This window comes from Sceloporus undulatus, chromosome 3 (genome assembly GCF_019175285.1).
Source record: "Sceloporus undulatus isolate JIND9_A2432 ecotype Alabama chromosome 3, SceUnd_v1.1, whole genome shotgun sequence".
NCBI classification, from domain to species: domain Eukaryota; kingdom Metazoa; phylum Chordata; class Lepidosauria; order Squamata; family Phrynosomatidae; genus Sceloporus; species Sceloporus undulatus.
The window spans coordinates 36,986,755-36,995,112 of NC_056524.1; positions in this window are offsets into that span (position 1 = coordinate 36,986,755).

The following is an 8,358-nucleotide window of genomic DNA, read 5'->3' on the forward strand; positions in this document are numbered from 1 at the left end:
TTATTATTATTATTATTATTATTATTATTATTATTATTATTATTATTATTATTATTATGTTTATTTATATCCCGCTTTCCTCCCAGTACAGGGACTCAAGGAAACAAAAGGAATGACACTCACCTCTGAAAACCTGAAATAGATGTTATCAAGCGCTAAATGCTATGGGAGCTAAAATGGATGTAGAGATGTAAGGCTGGTGTCTGTCATCTTTTAGCCATCACCATTCTCTCTATCATGTCAATATGATGGGAAAATGGGGATGCATCTTTTTGTGTTTACTATGGCTTCCACAGGACATCCGGTCTGGAGCAACCTCTGCTTACATACTTTGGGATCTGGTTATGAAAGAGTGGCACTGCCCCTCAGTGTTTTGGCACAAGAGAATCAGCTAGGCAAGAATGTGGAGCTCAGATTCTTAGAATTAAAGGCATTCTTCTCATACCCAGACAGTTGCTGCCTGCCAAGAAGAGGCTAACATAGAGACAATAGACACTCTGTAACAATAGGCAGGAGAGTCTTTCAGCAAAGGTGCAGCAAAGGCTGGATATCGGTGCTGATGCCAAAGATTCTTGCCAACTGAATGCAGCACCCAGACCATCCAGGAACCACCAGAATTTGTGGTAGTGGTTCTATTAGCACAGGGGATACATACAGGTCCTTGTTTTGTTATTTTTACTCTAAAAGCATGTTATCATTTTCTATAGCAAAGTAATGCTTATGCCTAAGTAACTGTGTTTAACACAAGGGTAACAGAACCAAAGTCCATTTAGTTCCTGCAGTCACGACTGAAACTATTATTTTAATAGAGTCCAGAGTATTTGTTTTATCAGTCTTCTTTTGTTTTGGGGTTTTCTTCCTCTTGATTAGCTTTGGGTATTATCGGAGTGTATATGTTGCTTCTCTACCTCAGGATTCTTGAACTTTAGCAATAAAACAAAACCTTGGCTAAACCAACTGTTTCTGGGGGTGGAGAGACTTCAGCAATTTGCAAATAGTAGCATTACTTGGTATTTATATCTGATCAAGCACCTAGCATCTGTTTAAATTTTACCATAAATACCCTGAGTTGTTGTTGTTGCTGTTATTTGCCTTCAAGTCATTTTTGACTTATGACAACTCTACTATGGGATTTTCTTGGCAACATTTGTTCAAAAGGGTTTTGCTTTTGCCTTCCTCTAAGGATGCCATCCCATTATTTCAGCTGTTTTAAAAATGTCCATTGTTTATCCTCTCCTCCAATTTTGTCCTCAGCCTACTTCAGTGGCTACAAACTGAAGCTTTCACCTCCAAACCTCTCCTCTTTCTATGATTTCTTGATAATATATTTGTAATTTGCCCACATGGAAAACAATAACTTGATTTCAACAAATTCCACCCTATCATCAACCTGAGCCTGGAACAATCCACACAACAAATTCGCTTTCTTGACACCACTGTGCAAATGCACAACGGAGTTCTAAACACCATGCTCTGTTGAACATACACTGATTGCTACACATACGGCAGTTTCCACCCAGAACACAATGCCAAATCTATTGTTTACAACTGCATCTGCTCAGACCCAGAAGACAGAGATTCAAAATTCTTGGATTTACAGCAAGCATTGCTCAAATTACAAAACCTACCTAAGGAAGTGAAGGATCAAATCAACAAAGCATGATTAATACCTGGGAACCATTTACTACAGGACAAACCAAAAACACAAAATGGTAGAATATCCCTAGTTGTCATCTACAGTCCCTAGCTGATACCAAATGAATACACAATGAGCTACAACCAGTTCTGAACAATAACACAGCCCTCTCACAAACTCTGGAAGTCAGGCCTTTAATGGCCTAGAGACAGCCTCCAAATCTTAAATAACTACTTACAACAGGATACATAGCATGGGGGACAAGACCCTGCCACAAACCCTGGTGTCAACTTTGTATCCACATCTACTCTGGGAGCAATATTACAGGGGCCAATAACACCGCCCACAGCAAGTGCATTTGTTTGCTCTTCCTCCAATGTGATATAGGGCATTCAATGCTGGCAATGCCCCTCTACACTCTACGTTGAACAAGAAGGATGGTCTATGCAAGATGATTAATGGACACAAATCTGACATTAGAAATGTGAATACCCTAAAACCAATTGCAGAAATGTTCAACCTTCCTGGACTTACATTAAGAGATTTACAGTTTGCAGTCCTTGAAATTACAAAAGAAAACTAGAAAGAGAAGCAGCAGAATTGAATTATATTAATACATTCCAACCCATTAGCAGAGCTATGAACAAAGACAATGGGTTCATGGTACACTACATATATTAATACCAGAGTTCTGCACATATAACAAAAGGGATTTTCTTAGAGTTTTGAACCCAAGAAAACTGACTTTTGGTAAACAGATTTATTGGTTTCATAAACCAACATTAATTGACCACTGCAAAGATTTAAAAGACCTGTATTGCCTCATCCGACCCTTTGAAAATTTAGGATCCATTCTATTCAATTCCCATAAGAGTATAATATGCTTTAATAACCTGAGGCTTAAATATCACTCACTGCATCTGAAGAAGTGGGTTTACATCTATGAAAGCTGCAGCTAAAATGAAAAACAGCTAAAGGTGCTACCACATTTCCTTTTCTCTCTCTCTCTCCCTCCCTCCCTCCTTTTTTATGAGTCAATAAGGTTACTGAGGAATAGCAATTAGATTGAGGCCTAACACTGTTGTCCTTTTGGAATGCATCCCTATGCAGCTGGACTAATAAAGGAATTATTGAACCTATATAAACCTGGCGACTGAAACAAGATGAGTAAGAAATCAGATTTGAGCTTAATTTTGAATTTACAAGGGTATGAAGAGAAGCAATTACTGCCTCAGTATCTTCCGTGAATATTGCCAATGGCAGAGACTGCGTGTTCATGTATTTTGGAATTCATGGGGGTATAAATCACAGAGATTTTTCCCCTCTAAGTTTAAAGGTGCATCTCTAGCACAGTTATATAGGTTTCATACCACTTCAATTATCATGGCTCCATCCTAAGGAGTACTGAGATTTCTAGTTTGATGACAGTAGCAAGATATCCTAAGAAGAGGGGGACTGAGAACAAAACTATATTAATTCAGTAGTGTTATACAGGTACCCAGGGCACCTTAGAAGTTGTAGTTCATTGGAATATTCTAGATTTTTAACAGAGAATCTAAATAGATTAAAATGATATGAAACTGATACAACTGGCTAGTCCACACACCTTTAGCTGTTGGGAAATGTATGTGGTGAAAGTAGAAGCCCTCAAATGGTAACATGTTAAAGACAGCCAGATCATGTCTTTTCTTTTATATTCGACTCTTGCAAGTTGTTCTGCTTTTTTATTCTGTTCTTCCTCCTCTATCATATAATGGAGTGCTACCAGTATGTTCTCTTCTCTCTTCTCCTCTCATCCCTTTGTTCTTATGAAGAGTCACCAATATGCATGGGCAACCATCACACATGGCCTAGAATTAGGACCAAGTATAGCATTAGGTGGCACAAAGTGGCTGATCAGATAAAAATAAAGTTTAGAAAATAATTATTTAATGAATATGGGGGGCACTTAGTCACTCTCCTCTGTGAAAGGAGAGCTTCCCATTTACTGAAGACAAATGTTGGATGCTGTGAGGGAGAGTCCTGCTATTTTGCAGAATGAGGCAGTTTGGAGGCCTTCCATAGTGGCAAACTTTGGCCATTCTCCAAGCCATCCTAATTCCCCTAGGTATTCTCACTTACCTGCTCTGTGCTGCTAAAATGACCTGCTGCACTATCACTAGAGTTGATGGAAGATTCACCTGCTGCCCATCCAGTCTACTTCTGTACACACATTTGTGGCAGGGGAGGGGAAATCTTGCCCTTTGCTTCAAGCAGCAAATTGTCTTGGACCAGCTCTGGAAGACAGTGAATATTTTTATATTTCTTTTTGTTCTTTCTCTGGCATGACTGCACTTCAGGCTCTCACTGTTTAATGGAAAATTAAACAGGGAATGTAAGAAGACTGACTGACTGACTGACTCGCTTGCTCTCTCTGTATGTCTCTCTGTACTTTTGCAGGGAGCTACTCATACTTTTATTCCTCTGCAGAGTTATCTTTGCACATGGCCTTTACCATCACAGCATCTGTCTGCTATTCCGCAGGCTTCTTCAGGCTACTATGCAGCAGCCTGCAAAGCATGTTTCACTCTTTTTATGAGGGGGGTAGGAGCTGACAATCCTAGTCATCTATTGCCAAGTTCCTGTTCTGCTTTGCTGTGAAAGAACCACATATATGTCAGGATATTGGAAGGATAACAAGAACTGAATTGCACTTTAAAGGGTGTGCGTGTGTGTACTAAATTAAGTGCTTGTCAGATTATTTTGCATTACTTCACACAAGTAAAAACTTGGAAAGTTAGTCTGCAGAAGGATGAACATAACGGCAAGCTGAAACCATCTATAATGGAGAAGTGGAAGGATGATGCTCTGGGTCCCTGAGTATCATCCTTCCACTACTCAGTTGTGCATGACATTGATGCTCAGTCATGTTAATCAGTGCTCAGTTAATGTTAATGTTCTGGGTCCCAGAGCATTATTCTTCCACTGCTCAGTTATGGATGTGTCAGCATGCCCTTGATATTCAGATATTTGTTATAGTTTTTTTCTGCTACAAGATTTTACATAATGGAAAAGAAGCTAGAACTTTAATTTCCCCCTTATGAAAGCAATATTATTTTGGAGAAAATATGAATCAATCAGGCATAGATACCAAAAAGTATACCACATGAAGACCCACCTATTGAGGTATCCTTAGATGCAAGCAGAAGGGCATATAGCTCTGCTGGCTGAAGCAGGCTGGTAAAATGGGCACCAAACTGTGACAGATTTCTGTGTCGAGAGAGAGGAGAAACAAAACTGAACAGAGCACTGGCAATACCCCATTGCCACATTTGATGGGACTGTCTGGGCAAAAAACAGCAATGGACCATTTACATTATGTATTTCAAGTTTCCCATGAAGTTTACAAAAAGCCACGGAGGGAGTTATAATGACCTTTGACTGACCTTCAAAGCCTTGTTTGATAGGACAGTCCAAATCTGTGGGAGTGGGCTAAACCTTCTACCTCTATGATTTACCCCATTGTGGGCAGTGGTTCCAGACTATAGGTCCAGATGCTGCTGGACTAAACTTCCATCATCCTTGACCCATTGGGCATGTCATCTGGGAAGAACCTGGCAGACCAAGCATGGGAATCACTGCTGTAGAGACTGGCACAGATATACACACAGATAGATATACACACCATGTAGTTTTTTTCAACTATATAAAATAGTCTGGGAAAAAAGCAACTAATAGCACTGTTTTCAGAGAGAACCTGAATCCCGGAAGGATACTATAAAACACAAGATGATATGATAAAAACTAATCTTTATAAAGAAGCATCAAATATGTCAGCTTCTACCTTCTTTGGTGATGTCCATTGGAATGGGAGACATAGCATCATGTGGTAATTATAGAATTCCTAGACTCTAGGCATGGAAGTCAAAGGTGAGGCTGGTGGTCAGAGTAGTATTGTCCTCTAAATTAAAACCATACAGCATGGAGCTGTTTTTAGTTCTATGCATTTTCTTGTTTCTCAAGCATGGGGTTTCTCTCCTGGAAACAAAGCCATGTTGCAAGGGCTGTGTCCCTCAGATTTTGAATATTTAGAAACATATTGTTTCTGGTGGTCATTGCTGACTTACGGTATCTGAATTTTGTGTACAGATTGATGGTGGTTCCCCCATCATATTGCATGTTACATTCAGGGCGCTGGCATTCTGTCACATATATGACACTAGTGGAATTGCAACAATTCAAGTTTTGTTTAATGTGATAGATTTAACCAGTACTACCATATATATATATAGTAATTATGCAGATTACTATTGTATAGCTGCATAAAACTCTCTCTCTCTCTCTCTATATATATATATATAGTTTTATGCAGATATACAATAGTAATTCAATGTACTGATGCACAGTGGTGTGATCCAGGATTATCAGCTGGTATTGCTACTTCAGCTCTCATAAGTAGCTTCTTTAGAATAGATGGTTGATGGAAAACAATGATGGTGGCTTATTAATATTATTTTCCTTAGGGGTGTGTGTGTGTGTGTGTGTGTGTGTATGTGATCAGCAGAGAATTATATTTCAGCATAGACTCTCCAAGAATCAATTTTTAAAAACAATGGATGTTTAAAATAAATTTCAGGAGATGATAGTATCTGTCATCTCCTCTGCCAGATTCATCCCTAATAAACCCTACAATACTTTTCAATACAAGCAGAGAATCATTACTAGGCACTGTTTTTTTTTTTTAAAACCATAGTCAGCTGTTCAATGGAAGTTTTCAAAAGCTTTTGAATGTGCATTTTGACTCACTTCCAGGCTAGGCGGCCATCATATATGGAGGCACAATTAAAACACTGGTTCCCCTTCTGTTCCTGGCAGTCCTACACATTGTAGGAGGATATCAGCAAAGCCACACTTCCATTTCCAGGGTGTGGGAAGTGTGTGTGTGTTTAAATGAAGGAACTCTTCTTGAGTGCTTCTGGTGTGATGTTAAAAGCATCTTCACAGATGCACTGTTGTAAGAGCTCTCTCTTTCATCCCACATTGTCAGCTCTCCTTGGTTGAGAACCTACATTGTCTCAGCATAGCGTAAAGCTTTGACAATGCTGTGCTTGTTGTTGTTACCTGCTTTCAAGTTGACCTTGACTCATGACAGACCTATGAATGAGACATCTCCAAGACACTCTACCTTCAGCAGCTCTGCTGAGGTCCTGCTGACTTAGAGCCATGGGCTCTTTGATTGAATCAATCCACCTGTAATGCAGTCTTCTTCTTTTGCTACTACCTTCTGTCTTTTGGCGACCCTATGGATGAGACATCAACACTGCTCTGCTTTATTCCTGCAGCCCCATACTTGTGACCTCCTTATAGAGTGCATCCATCTGGCATGTGGCCTTCCTCTCTTCCTACTTTCCTCCACCTTTCCCAGCTTTAATGTCTTTTCCAATGAGTCCTCCCTTCTCATGATGTGTCCAAAGTAGGACAGCCTCAGTTTGGTCATTTTGGCATCCAGGGAGGTTTCTGGCTTAATCTGTTCTGGGACGCATCTGTTTGTCCTTTTGGCTGTCCATGGGATCCTCAGCACTCTTCTCTAACATCAGATCTCAAATGAATTGATTTTCTTCCTATCATCTTTCTTAACTGTCCAGCTCTCACATCTATACACGGTAATAGGGAATAAGATGGCTTGTATGATTCTAACTTTTGTGCTCAGTTGTATATCTTTGCATTTTAGAATCTTTTCTAGGTTTTTCATAGCCACCCTCCCCATTCTTTACCTTCTTCTGACTTCCTGGCTGTATTTCCCATTTCTACCAATATTTGATCCAGGTATGGGAATTCTTTTACTATTTCTATTACTTGATTATCTAGGTTGAACGGTGGTCATTATTTTTGTTTTGTTTATGTTCAACATTAAGTCTGCCTTTGCACTCTCTTCTTTGATCTTCCTTAGTAGGTGTTCTTTGAGGTTTTCTGCTAGTTCTATGGTGTCATCTGCATATCTTAGATTGTTGATATTCCTTCCTCCTATTTTACTCCTCCTTCTTTTGTGTCCAAGCTTGCTTTTCTTATAACATGTTCTGCATACAAGTTGAACAGATAGGGTGAAAGGATGCAGCCTTGTCTGACCCCTTTGCCAATTGGGAACCATTCTGTTTCTCCGTGTTCTGTTCTAATAGTAACTTCTTGTCCTGAGTACAGATTCCTCATCAGAACTATCAGATGTGTTGGCACTCCCATGTCTTTAAAGGCATTCCATGGTCTTTCACGATCTATGCAGTCAAAGGCTTTGCTATAGTCTATAAAACACATACTGTACTGATTTTCTTTTGGAATTCCTTGGTGCACTCCCTTAGCCTTCGTATATTTGCAATGTGGTTCCTAGTGCCTCTTCTTTTCCTGAATCCTACTTGAACCTCTGGGATTTCTCTTTCCATGTATGGTTGGAGTCTATGTTGCAAACCTTTGAGCATGGGAGATCAGTGCTATGGTCCTATAGTTGCTGCAGTCTCTTGGTTCTCCCTTTTTGTGGATAGGGATGTATATTGATTGCTTCCAATGTGTTGGCCATCGTTTTGTTTTCTATATCTGTTGACATATGTTGGTTAGCACTAGAGTTGACTCTGTCAATGTGGATTGCAGGAGTTCAAATGGAATATCAGCTGTTCCTGGGGATTTGGTTTTCACTATTTCTCTTATTGCAGTTTCCACTTCTTTCATTTTATCATTTCTTTTCTACAATTATT